The sequence below is a fragment of the Hyla sarda genome, chromosome 4 (genome assembly GCF_029499605.1).
Source record: "Hyla sarda isolate aHylSar1 chromosome 4, aHylSar1.hap1, whole genome shotgun sequence".
NCBI classification, from domain to species: Eukaryota; Metazoa; Chordata; class Amphibia; order Anura; family Hylidae; genus Hyla; species Hyla sarda.
This window is the reverse complement of record NC_079192.1, coordinates 42,651,279-42,668,113: the sequence shown is the minus strand read 5'-3', so window position 1 is coordinate 42,668,113 and position 16,835 is coordinate 42,651,279. Positions and strand designations below refer to the sequence as shown.

Genomic DNA, 16,835 nt, shown 5'->3' with positions numbered 1-16,835 from the left:
TTTAAATAGAGGGGAACTTTATTTATTATTTATTAAAATGTTTGTGTAGGGGACTTTTTGTAACCTCCCATCACTCACAAAGAGCGTACAGTAACTAATACTCAGGACAGGAAAAACCTCCAGAGGGGAGGAAACCTGTAGGGAATCCATGGCTACTGTATGGCCCTTCCTCTGGGCATACTAAAGGAGGTTACCTCTAGAATTTGGGCAAATGTTTCTGTGTATGTGCATGATTCCTAGGCCTGTGCCTTCATCCAACGTCTTGCTGTAGGTCCCGAAATGCTACTCCATGTCCTGGAAATAGTGCATCTAAGATAGGGGACAAAAAAGATAGATTATTTACATGTTTATCATAGAAATGCACATGGAACTGCACTAAAGACCTTTTGGACAAAACAATGTAACACTTACCAGTCACAGTCATGTGCATGACTTTGCATTCCCGTGTCCCTACACAGTGTCCAGCACCGGCCCCTCACTGATGAACAGGACCAGTGTTATTTCTGGGGCTATGCCTTCATCCAACGTCTTGCTGTAGGTCCGGAAATGCTACTCCATGTCCTGGAAATAGTGCATCTAAGATAGGGGACAAAAAAGATAGATTATTTACATGTTTATCATAGAAATACACATGGAACTGCACTAAAGACCTTTTGGACACAACAATGTAACACTTACCAGTCACAGTCATGTGTATGACTTTGCATTCCCGCGTCCCTACACAGTGTCCAGCACCGGCCCCTCACTGATGGAGAATGAACAGGAGCAGTGTTATTTCTGCTCAGTGCTGCTCTTTGGTGGACAATGGTTATGACATCACATGTGTGACACGCTGTTACCTCCTGGGAGTTCTATTTCAGTAGTGCTGCTCTCTGATTGGCTGAAAATCAAAAAAGCTTTCTAGTACATTCTGTATGACTGTTATCTAAGGTTTTTGACAATTTTTATTAAAATGGCGCTACTCCCTGTGGGTGCGTTATATTTGTTTCTCCTAACCAGATATTCTGTATAAGTAATATCATTTGGTGGCCCCAACAGCCTGGGCCCATGGGTTTCTTACATAGATCAATGCTACTCCGGTAGGCTCAATGAGCAGCGCTGGCCGCCGGGACGTCTGACGAATGATGTCCCTGACGTTGCGGTCTGGAGCGAAGGATGTCACTAGTCAGACGTCCCAGCAGCCATTGATTTAAAGTGGTCGTGGCTCCTGCTGCCAGTTCAAGATCAGACACCATGGCCCTAGATTGACATACTGCAACACCGATCCCCTGTGGCTGCCCACCTGTTGCAAAACTACAACTCTCAGCCTTCGGCTGTCAGGGCATGCTGGGAGCAGGGGCGGATCCAGAGTCGCGTCTCGGGAGAGGCGCTATTAGAGCATTTTGTGTTGGCGGACAGAAGATTACGGAACTTACAATATTATTAAATGTATCATACAGTCCTAACCTTGTTTAAGACTCTTAGGCCGTGCTCATATGTCAGAATAATAATCAAATATACCAATTGCCACAGAATGGGAAAGTGCTAAGGCTCTATAGTGAGGAGAATACGCAGTGATATCAGTGACTACAGGTGACGTCTTATCATTGTGTATTCTCCTCACTATAGAGAAGACTTCACCTGTAATCACTGATATCATTGTGTATTCTCCTCACTATAGAGATCAGTGATTACAGGTGACGTCTTCTCTATAGTGAGGAGAATACACTATGATATCAGTGATTACAGGTGACGTCTTCTCTATAGTCTTTCCTTATCTAATTCAGATGGTAAATACCGCCAGGATTTGTTCCAGCTAAATCTTCTCTCTGCAGAACTTGATGCCCAGACGTCTCCTCACTATGCCAACGCATTCTGATCCTCTATATGAAAACAATAATTATTATAATACTGCCAAACACTGTATTCTTTGAATATAATACTGGCACACACCCTCCTAATATAATTCTGACATACTGTACCCCCTGAATATACAACACACTGTACCCTCTGAATATAATACCACCATACACTGTACCCTCTGAATATAATACTACCACACACTGTGCCCTCTAAATGTAATACTACCAAACACTGCACCCTCTGAATATAATACTATCACACGCTGCACCCTCTAAATATAATACTATCACACACTGTACCCACTGAATATAATACTAACACACACTGTGCCCTCTAAATCTAATACTACCACACAGTGCATTCTCTGAATATAACTTGCTGTGCTGTAACTACCCTCTGAGTAAAATGACGTAATGTATTGTGGCCCCTAAAAAACGTACCACCCCAGAAATTCCTCACAATATACACTATACTTCTGAAAGGCAAAACACTCTGTGCCTTCACATATAGTAATAATGCCCCATCTTGTGCCCCTACATATAATATGACCCGTCCTGTTCCCCCACATAATAATGCCCTCTGTGCTGTGCCCCTCACATAGAATGCTCCTATCATGTGCCCCACACATTTAATGCCCCCTGTGCTGTGCCCTTCACATATAATGCCCCCATTCTTTGCCCCTCACATATAATGCATCCATCATGCGCCCCTCATATATAAAGCCCCCATCATGCGTCCCGCACATATAATGCCCTTATCATGCGCCCCTCACATATAATGCCCCCTGTGCTGTGCCCTTCACATATAAAGCCCCATGTCCTGTCCACTCAGGGGGCATTATATGTGAGGGGCACAGCACAGGGGGCAATATATGTGAGGGGAACAGCACAGGGGGCAATATATGTGAGGGGAACAGCACAGGGGGCAATATATGTGAGGGGCACAGCACAGGGGGCATTATAAGTGTGGGGTACATAACAGGGGGCATTATATCATATAATGCCCCCCTGTGCTGTGCCCCACACATATAATGCCCCCTGTGCTGTGCCCCACACATATAATTTATATGTGTGGCACAGCACAGGGGGCATTATATGTGAGGGGCACAGCACAGGGGGCATTATATGTGAGGGGCACAGCACAGGGGGCATTATATGTGAGGGGCACAGCACAGGGGGGCATTATATCATATAATGCCCCCCTGTGCTGTGCCCCACACATATAATGCCCCCTCTGCTGTGTGCCCCACACATATAATTTATATGTGTGGCACAGCACAGGGGGCATTAGGTGAGAGGCACAGCACAGGGGGCATTATATGATATAATGCCCCCCTGTCCTGTGCCCCTCACATATAATTCCCCCTGTGCTGTGCCCCTCACATATAATGTCCCCTGTGTTGTGCCCCTCACATAATGCCCCCTGTGCTGTGCCACACATATAAATTATATGTGTGGGGCACACAGCACAGGGGGCATTATATGTGAAGGGCACAGGACAGGGGGCATTATGTGAGGGGCACAGCACAGGGGGCATTATATGTGAAGGGCACAGGACAGGGGGCCCCCCTGTCATGTGCTCTTCACATATAATGCCCCCTGTGCTTTGCCCTGCAGACCAGGGACGTGCACAGACATTTTGAAGGGCAGGGGCTCAAGTAAAAAAGAGGGCACTTTTCATAATTTAAAAAACGTCTGCCAGACTTAATGGGCAGATGTGCTGCGGCCCAGGGACACAGTGGACTCCCGCCAGGCTTTCTCGACATTCTTAGCCCCCATAAAAGTTGGTGTTTTTGTAAAATCGAGTCAAGAACAGTATCTATGAAGGTCTGCCATGTGTATATACACTTTGGCTGTGCTGTCAGTCTTATTTACAGAAAAGATATGACAGCTGCCCTATAATATACTGTATTATAGAGGAGATTTATCAAACCTGTGCAGAGAAAGAGCGGTGCAGTCGCCCATAGCAACCAATCAGATCATTTTGCGGAAGGATTTTCCTCTGCAAAGGTTTTAATAAATCTCCCCCTATATGCCCCCACCTGAGCTCTATATGACAGAACCCAGCACCCATCACCAATCACCCATCCCCAATCACCCAGCACCAATCACCCAGCACCCATCCCCAATCACCTAGCACCAATCACCCAGCACCCATCCCCAATCACCTAGCACCAATCACCCAGCACCCATCACCCATCCCCAATCACCCAGCACCAATCACCAATAACCCAGCACCCATCACCCATCCCCAATCATCTAGCACCAATCACCCAGCACCCATCCCCAATCACCTAGCACCAATCACCCAGCACCCATCACCAATCACCCAGCACCAATCACCCATCACCCATCCCCAATCACCCAGCACCAATCACCAATAACCCAGCACCCATCACCCATCCCCAATCATCTAGCACCAATCACCCAGCACCCATCCCCAATCACCCATCACCCATCCCCAATCACCCAGCACCCATCACCCATCCCCAATCATACAGCACCAATCACCCAGCACCAATCACCCAGCACCAATCACCCAGCACCAATCACCCAGCACCAATCACTCAGCACCCATTACCCAGCACCAATCACCCAGCACAAATCACCCAGCACCAATCACCCAGCACCAATCACCCAGCACCAATCACCCAGCACCCATCACCAATCACCCACCTTATGCAGGAATCTCCACACAGCTCTGGTTCTTACACTGAAGAGATGGACACCACACTAATATATGCTTACAGTCTACAATATACTAGAGTTGGCAAAAAAAAATAATTATAAATATACAAAGATGGCGAGGCATAGCACAGCATACAGGATGGAGGCAGGGAAGCTCCGCCTCCATTGCGCACAAGACTGACTTCGCATACTAGCAATGTGGGGCAATACCTAGAAAATGGAAAGACCAATTTTTGTATACTGCACTGTAACCTAGTGTATTGGGTTTAGTGCGAGTAAACAGCCTGTCAGTTTCCCTTTAATTATATACCGTACCTCCCCTTAATTCCCTATATACTGTGCCACCATTGATCTATTAATTCCCTATATACTGTGCCACCATTAATGAACTATATACTGTGCCACCATTCATCTATTAATTCCCTATATACTGTGCCACCATTAATGAACTATATACTGTGCCACCATTCATCTATTAATTCCCTATATACTGTGCCATCATTCATCTATTAATTCCATATATACTGTGCCACTATTAATTAACTATATACTGTGCCACCATTCATCTATTAATTCCCTATATACTGTGCCACTATTAATTAACTATATACTGTGCCACTATTAATGAACTATATACTGTGCCACCATTCATCTATTAATTCCCTATATACTGTGCCACCATTCATCTATCAATTCCCTATATACTGTGCCACCATTCATCTATTAATTCCCTATATACTTTGCCACTATTAATGAACTATATACTGTGCCACTATTAATGAACTATATACTGTGCCACTATTAATGAACTATATACTGTGCCACCATTCATCTATTAATTCCCTATATACTGTGCCACCATTCATCTATTAATTCCCTATATACTGTGCCACCATTAATGAACTATATACTGTGCCACCATTCATCTATTAATTCCCTATATACTGTGCCACCATTAATGAACTATATACTGTGCCACCATTCATCTATTAATTCCCTATATACTGTGCCACCATTAATGAACTATATACTGTGCCACTATTATTTAACTATACTGTGCCACCACTAAGGGTGCATTCACACGTGCGTATTTTCTGCTGCAGATCTGCTGCAGATTTGCTTTAGCAGATTTCTCTTCCCATTGTCAATGAGAAGCAAAATCTGCAGCAAAAATAGGCACACGTGAACGCACCCTAAGGATCTACACACAGTGCCAGCATACATAAAAAATATAATGTTCCAATATAATGAAATATATGCTGTGCTTCCATAAATTCCCTATATACTGTGCTTACATTCCTCTATTAATTTCCTAATAATGTGCTTCATACAATAAATACAAGCACATAACATAAAGGCACATACAGTACATAGGTAATATACACACATACAGTACATAGGTAATATACACACATACAGTACATAGGTAATATACACACATACAGTACATGGGTAATATACACACATACAGTATATAGGTAATATACACACATACAATACATAGGTAATATACACACATACAGTGCATAGGTAATATACACACATACAGTGCATAGGTAATATACACACATACAATACATAGGTAATATACACACATACAGTACATAGGTAATATACACACATACAGTACATAGGTAATATACACACATACAGTACATAGGTAATATACACACATACAGTACATAGGTAATATACACACATACAGTACATAGGTAATATACACACATACAGTGCATAGGTAATATACACACATACAGTACATAGGTAATATACACACATACAGTACATAGGTAATATACACACATACAGTATATAGGTAATATACACACATACAGTACATAGGTAATATACACACATACAGTACATAGGTAATATACACACATGCAGTACATAGGTAATATACACACATACAGTACATAGGTAATATACACACATACAGTACATAGGTAATATACACACATACAGTACATAGGTAATATACACACATACAGTACATAGGTAATATACACACATACAGTACATAGGTAATATACACACATACAGTACATAGGTAATATACACACATACAGTACATAGGTAATATACACACATACAGTACATAGGTAATATATACACATACAGTACATAGGTCATATACACACATACAGTACATAGGTAATATACACACATACAGTACATAGGTAATATACACACATACAGTGCATAGGTAATATACACACATACAGTATATAGGTAATATACACACATACAGTACATAGGTAATATACACACATACAGTACATAGGTAATATACACACATGCAGTACATAGGTAATATACACACATACAGTACATAGGTAATATACACACATACAGTACATAGGTAATATATACACATACATAGAGACACTGACACATACATACAACATGGAATATATACTAAAAGATATAGCCAATAGGCACATCATACATACAGGTACACACATACAATCACTCACAGATATACACACACATACATAGATTTACTTGCTCATATATATATATATATATATATATATATATATATATATATATATATACACACACACACACTTATATACATACATACACATACACAGACAGATTCACTTGCTCACATATATATATATACACACACATACATACACACATATATACACACACACATATATACATACACACATATATACATGCACACACATACATACACATATACACACACATACATGCATACATACACACACATACACACATATATACATACACACATACATATATACATACATATACATACACACACACACATATACACACATACATACATACATACATACACACACACACACACACATATATACATACATACACACACATACACACATATATACATACACACATATACACATACATACACACATATATACATCTTCCAGCTTGTGTGGTGTAAAGAAGGCTCTAATACTACTATGTGAGACTGGCGTGCGAATGTTCGCATATGCGAAAATATGCATATGCTAATTTTCGCATATACGAATTTTCGCTTATGCTGATTTTTGTATATGCTAATTTTCGCATATGTTAATTTTCGCGCACACGAATATTCGCATATGCGAAAATAAAACGAGAATATTACGAATATGCGAATATTCGCAAATATTACGAATATTCGTCCATATATTCGCGAATATTCGCGAATTCGAATATGGCCTATGCCGCTCAACACTAATACACATACATACACACATAGATTCACTTGCTCACATATATACATACACACACACTGACATACAATCACTCACATATATACATATACACACTGACATACAATCACTCACATATATACATACACACACACACACACTGACATACAATCACTCACATATATACATACACACACTGACATACAATCACTCACATATATACATATCCACACACTGACATACAATCACTCACATATATACATACACACACTGACATACAATCACTCACATATATACATACACACACACTGACATACAATCACTCACATATATACACACACACACACTGACATACAATCACTCACATATATACATATACACACTGACATACAATCACTCACATATATACATATACACACACTGACATACAATCACTCACATATATACATACACACACACTGACATACAATCACTCACATATATACACACACTGACATACAATCACTCACATATATACATACACACACACTGACATACAATCACTCACATATATACATACACACACACTGACATACAATCACTCACATATATACATATACACACACTGACATACAATCACTCACATATATACATATACACACACTGACATACAATCACTCACATATATACATACACACACTGACATACAATCACTCACATATATACACACACACACACTGACATACAATCACTCACATATATACATATACACACACTGACATACAATCACTCACATATATACATACACACACTGACATACAATCACTCACATATATACATACACACACACTGACATACAATCACTCACATATATACATATACACACACACTGACATACAATCACTCACATATATACATATACACACACTGACATACAATCACTCACATATATACATACACACACACACTGACATACAATCACTCACATATATACATACACACACTGACATACAATCACTCACATATATACACACACACACACACACTGACATACAATCACTCACATATATACATACACACACTGACATACAATCACTCACATATATACATATACACACACACTGACATACAATCACTCACATATATACATATACACACACACACACTGACATACAATCACTCACATATATACATATACACACACTGACATACAATCACTCACATATATACATACACACACTGACATACAATCACTCACATATATACATACACACACACACACACTGACATACAATCACTCACATATATACATATACACACACACACTGACATACAATCACTCACATATACACACTGACATACAATCACTCACATATATACATATACACACACACTGACATACAATCACTCACATATATACATACACACACACACACTGACATACAATCACTCACATATATACATATACACACACACACTGACATACAATCACTCACATATACACACTGACATACAATCACTCACATATATACATATACACACACACTGACATACAATCACTCACATATATACATACACACACACACACTGACATACAATCACTCACATATATACATATACACACACACTGACATACAATCACTCACATATATACATATACACACACTGACATACAATCACTCACATATATACATACACACACACTGACATACAATCACTCACATATATACATACACACACACTGACATACAATCACTCACATATATACACACACACACACTGACATACAATCACTCACATATATACATACAAACACACTGACATACAATCACTCACATATATACATATACACACACTGACATACAATCACTCACATATATACATATACACACACTGACATACAATCACTCACATATATACACACACACACACTGACATACAATCACTCACATATATACATACACACACTGACATACAATCACTCACATATATACATATACACACACACTGACATACAATCACTCACATATATACATATACACACACACTGACATACAATCACTCACATATATACACACACACACACTGACATACAATCACTCACATATATACATACACACACTGACATACAATCACTCACATATATACATATACACACACACTGACATACAATCACTCACATATATACATATACACACACACTGACATACAATCACTCACATATATACATATACACACACTGACATACAATCACTCACATATATACATACACACACTGACATACAATCACTCACATATATACATACACACACACACACACTGACATACAATCACTCACATATATACATATACACACACACACTGACATACAATCACTCACATATATACATATACACACACTGACATACAATCACTCACATATATACATACACACACTGACATACAATCACTCACATATATACATACACACACTGACATACAATCACTCACATATATACATACACACACTGACATACAATCACTCACATATATACATATACACACACTGACATACAATCACTCACATATATACATATACACACACTGACATACAATCACTCACATATATACATATACACACACTGACATACAATCACTCACATATATACATATACACACACTGACATACAATCACTCACATATATACACACACACTGACATACAATCACTCACATATATACATATCCACACACTGACATACAATCACTCACATATATACACACACACACACACACTGACATACAATCACTCACATATATACATATACACACACTGACATACAATCACTCACATATATACACACACACACTGACATACAATCACTCACATATATACATACACACACACTGACATACAATCACTCACATATATACATACACACACACTGACATACAATCACTCACATATACACACTGACATACAATCACTCACATATATACATATACACACTGACATACAATCACTCACATATATACATATACACACACTGACATACAATCACTCACATATACACACACACACACTGACATACAATCACTCACATATATACATATACACACACACACTGACATACAATCACTCACATATACACACTGACATACAATCACTCACATATATACATATACACACACACTGACATACAATCACTCACATATATACATACACACACACACACTGACATACAATCACTCACATATATACATATACACACACACTGACATACAATCACTCACATATATACATATACACACACTGACATACAATCACTCACATATATACATACACACACACTGACATACAATCACTCACATATATACATACACACACACTGACATACAATCACTCACATATATACACACACACACACTGACATACAATCACTCACATATATACATACAAACACACTGACATACAATCACTCACATATATACATATACACACACTGACATACAATCACTCACATATATACATATACACACACTGACATACAATCACTCACATATATACACACACACACACTGACATACAATCACTCACATATATACATACACACACTGACATACAATCACTCACATATATACATATACACACACACTGACATACAATCACTCACATATATACATATACACACACACTGACATACAATCACTCACATATATACACACACACACACTGACATACAATCACTCACATATATACATACACACACTGACATACAATCACTCACATATATACATATACACACACACTGACATACAATCACTCACATATATACATATACACACACACTGACATACAATCACTCACATATATACATATACACACACTGACATACAATCACTCACATATATACATACACACACTGACATACAATCACTCACATATATACATACACACACACACACACTGACATACAATCACTCACATATATACATATACACACACACACTGACATACAATCACTCACATATATACATATACACACACTGACATACAATCACTCACATATATACATACACACACTGACATACAATCACTCACATATATACATACACACACTGACATACAATCACTCACATATATACATACACACACTGACATACAATCACTCACATATATACATATACACACACTGACATACAATCACTCACATATATACATATACACACACTGACATACAATCACTCACATATATACATATACACACACTGACATACAATCACTCACATATATACATATACACACACTGACATACAATCACTCACATATATACACACACACTGACATACAATCACTCACATATATACATATCCACACACTGACATACAATCACTCACATATATACACACACACACACACACTGACATACAATCACTCACATATATACATATACACACACTGACATACAATCACTCACATATATACACACACACACTGACATACAATCACTCACATATATACATACACACACACTGACATACAATCACTCACATATATACATACACACACACTGACATACAATCACTCACATATACACACTGACATACAATCACTCACATATATACATATACACACTGACATACAATCACTCACATATATACATATACACACACTGACATACAATCACTCACATATATACATATACACACACTGACATACAATCACTCACATATATACATACACACACACACACACTGACATACAATCACTCACATATATACATATACACACACACACTGACATACAATCACTCACATATATACATATACACACACTGACATACAATCACTCACATATATACATACACACACTGACATACAATCACTCACATATATACATACACACACTGACATACAATCACTCACATATATACATACACACACTGACATACAATCACTCACATATATACATATACACACACTGACATACAATCACTCACATATATACATATACACACACTGACATACAATCACTCACATATATACATATACACACACTGACATACAATCACTCACATATATACATATACACACACTGACATACAATCACTCACATATATACACACACACTGACATACAATCACTCACATATATACATATCCACACACTGACATACAATCACTCACATATATACACACACACACACACACTGACATACAATCACTCACATATATACATATACACACACTGACATACAATCACTCACATATATACACACACACACTGACATACAATCACTCACATATATACATACACACACACTGACATACAATCACTCACATATATACATACACACACACTGACATACAATCACTCACATATACACACTGACATACAATCACTCACATATATACATATACACACTGACATACAATCACTCACATATATACATATACACACACTGACATACAATCACTCACATATACACACACACACACTGACATACAATCACTCACATATATATACATACACACACTGACATACAATCACTCACATATATACATATACACACACTGACATACAATCACTCACATATATACATATACACACACTGACATACAATCACTCACATATATACATATACACACACTGACATACAATCACTCACATATATACATATACACACACACTGACATACAATCACTCACATATATTTACAGTTACTTACAGTAAGGCCCCATCCATCCCTCTCTGCACATACATAGAGATAGACACACACACATATATGTATATATATATATATATATATATATATATATATATATACACACACACTGACATACAATCACTCACATATATTTACAGTTACTTACAGTAAGGGCTGCTTAGACTGGTTTGTGGCCGGACATGTTGTGGGCGGGGCCTCCCTCTGCCTCCTCTGCTCCTGTCTCCTCCGTGTGGAGAGAAGCAAAGAAATGGCAGATAATGATAGGGTGAGTGGCGCCCCCTTGCTGCAGGGAGGGCACAGCACCCTTCATTAAACCACATACAAATCTCCAGCAATGGATCCTTTTTACTTCACTTGTCAGCCTGAGTCTGCACCTCCTTTTGTGAGGGCACTAGAGGGGCAGGTGAGGAAAAGGGCAGGGGCTCCAGCCCCCTTTCACTCCTATGTGTGCACGTCCCTGCTGCAGACCCTCATTAAATATTCCCTTTTCTCTGACCCCCCTCCTCCTAACAGTGGAGCATATCCTCTTTCCATAATCCCCTGGACCCTGAGCATACCCTTACTTACAGTATGCAGGCCGCAGGGACGGGTCCTCCAGGCGCCCGCGCGATGATGTGACGTCATTGCGACGGCCTTTAGTAGATCTCGTCCCCGCAGCTCACACGCTGTGTACTCACAGCGTGTGTGTAAGGTTAGTGCAGTGTTTCCCAACCTTTTTCGAGTCGGGGCACACCTCGGAAATTTTTTTTTTCGCGGGGCACCGCTACCGAGGTTGACGAGCAAAAAAAAAAGAGGGAAGAAACTCACTGCACTATATCTATTTATCTGTCTCACTGTCACTCAGTACTTACTGCACTTGTCTCCTTGGAGGACCGGACTATAGTTAAAAAAAAAAAAAATATATATATATATATATATATATATATATGAACAAATTCCTATGCACACTGCATATATCTTATCTTGCATATATCTTATTTTCCCCCACATTAGGTTGGCAGTATAGTCCCCCCACATTAGGTTGGCAGTATAGTCCCCCCACATTAGGTTGGCAGTATAGTCCCCCCACATTAGGTTGGCAGTATAGTCCCCCCACATTAGGTTGGCAGTATAGTCTCCCCACATTAGGTTGGCAGTATAGTCCCCCCACATTAGGTTGGCAGTATAGTCCCCACACATTAGGTTGGCAGTATAGTCCCCCCACATTAGGTTGGCAGTATAGTCCCCCCACATTAGGTTGGCAGTATAGTCCCCCCACATTAGGTTGGCAGTATAGGCTCCCCACATTAGGTTGACAGTATAGTCCCCCCACATTAGGTTGGCAGTATAGGCTCCCCACATTAGGTTGACAGTATAGTCCCCCCACATTAGGTTGGCAGTATAGTCCCCCCACATTAGGTTGGCAGTATAGTCCCCCCACATTAGGTTGGCAGTATAGTCCCCCCACATTAGGTTGGCAATATAGTCTCCCCACATTAGGTTGGCAGTATAGTCTCCCCACATTAGGTTGGCAGTATAGTCCCCCCACATTAGGTTGGCAGTATAGTCTCCCCACATTAGGTTGGCAGTATAGTCCCCCCACATTAGGTTGGCAGTATAGTCTCCCCACATTAGGTTGGCAGTATAGTCTCCCCACATTAGGTTGGCAGTATAGTCTCCCCACATTAGGTTGGCAGTATAGTCTCCCCACATTAGGTTGGCAGTATAGTCCCCCCACATTAGGCCCCGCATAGTCCCCCCACATTAGGCCCCCGCATAGTCCCCCACATTAGGCCCCGCATAGTCCCCCCACTTTAGGCCCCGCATAGTCCCCCCACATTAGGCCCCGCATAGTCCCCCCACATTAGGCCCTGCATAGTCCCCCCACATTAGGCCCCGCATAGTCCCCCCACATTAGGCCCCGCATAGTCCCCCCACATTAGGCCCCGTATAGTCCCCCCACATTAGGCCCCGTATAGTCCCCCCCACATTAGGCCCAGTATAGTCCCCCCACATTAGGCCCAGTATAGTCCCCCCCACATTAGGCCCAGTATAGTCCCCCCCACATTAGGCCCAGTATAGTCCCCCCCACATTAGGCCCAGTATAGTCCCCCCCACATTAGGCCCAGTATAGTCCCCCCCACATTAGGCCCAGTATAGTCCCCCCACATTAGGCCCAGTATAGTCCCCCCCACATTAGGCCCAGTATAGTCCCCCCACATTAGGCCCAGTATAGTCCCCCCACATTAGGCCCAGTATAGTCCCCCCACATTAGGCCCAGTATAGTCCCCCCACATTAGACCCCGCATAGTCCCCCCACATTAGGCCGCGTATAGTCCCCCCACATTAGGCCCCGTATAGTCCCTCCACATTAGGCCCCGCATAGTCCCCCCACATTAGACCCCGCATAGTCCCCCCACATTAGACCCCGTATAGTCCCCCCACATTAAGCCCCGTATAGTCCCCCCACATTAGGCCCCGTATATTCCCCCCACATTAGGCCCAGTATAGTCCCCCCACATTAGGCCCAGTATAGTCCCCCCCACATTAGGCCCAGTATAGTCCCCCCCCCACATTAGGCCCAGTATAGTCCCCCCCCACATTAGGCCCAGTATAGTCCCCCCCACATTAGGCCCAGTATAGTCCCCCCACATTAGGCCCAGTATAGTCCCCCCCACATTAGGCCCAGTATAGTCCCCCCCACATTAGGCCCAGTATAGTCCCCCCCACATTAGGCCCAGTATAGTCCCCCCCACATTAGGCCCAGTATAGTCCCCCCACATTAGGCCCAGTATAATCCCCCCACATTAGGCCCAGTATAGTCCCCCCACATTAGGCCCAGTATAGTCCCCCCCCACATTAAGCCCAGTATAGTCCCCCCACATTAGGTGCAGATCCCCCACAAACATACAGCCTTCAGCCATACAGTGTATTACTGAAGGCTGTATGCCTGTGTACTGCCCCACTTCGGTGTTCCGAGCACCACTCCTCTGGTCCGGCTATACAAGTAGGTCCTAGGACCGGAGGAGCGGTGCTCGGAACACCAAAGGTGACGCGCCGCTGGTAACACTTACCAAGTTGACAGCGCGCGTCCTCCTCGCTGCTCCGGTCCTCTGCGATTGTTGCTATGGGCGCACGCATGGGACGTCAGTGACGTCCCTGCGTGCGCTACCTCCCGGCGGTCCCCGCGTTTTTAAAGTAAACGCGGGACCGCAGGGACTTAGAGGCATCCCTGTGTCCCAAAAGCAACTTTCGAGACACAGAGGTGTCCCCCGGCAAAAACACCCGGCGGGTGTTTTTCCCACGGCACATCTTACACTATGTCACGGCACACTAGTGTGCCGTGGCACAGTGGTTGAAAAACACTGGGTTAGTGAATGGTGGAGCCGGAGCTTACAGCTTCGGCTCCACCATGCTAGGGAGCGGGGGGGCAGCAATCTCGGGG

The 16,835-nt window shown here is 41.1% G+C and overlaps 1 long non-coding RNA gene across 6 annotated transcripts; it reads right to left on the bottom strand.

The window, feature by feature from the left end:
• Nucleotides 1-16: 16 nt before the first annotated feature.
• On the bottom strand, nt 17-16,479 carry LOC130367827 (uncharacterized). 6 transcript variants are annotated; one of them, XR_008892191.1, is made up of 6 exons: nt 16,465-16,479; nt 14,263-14,288; nt 1,778-1,862; nt 679-745; nt 412-576; nt 17-309 (listed from the first exon to the last, which is right to left on the bottom strand). It is a non-coding gene; the product is annotated as an uncharacterized LOC130367827 (long non-coding RNA). The 6 variants fall into 6 exon arrangements; XR_008892194.1 differs by lacking the exon at nt 14,263-14,288 and adding an exon at nt 840-880; XR_008892190.1 differs by lacking the exons at nt 14,263-14,288; nt 16,465-16,479 and adding exons at nt 840-880; nt 13,557-13,571.
• Nucleotides 16,480-16,835: the final 356 nt, after the last annotated feature.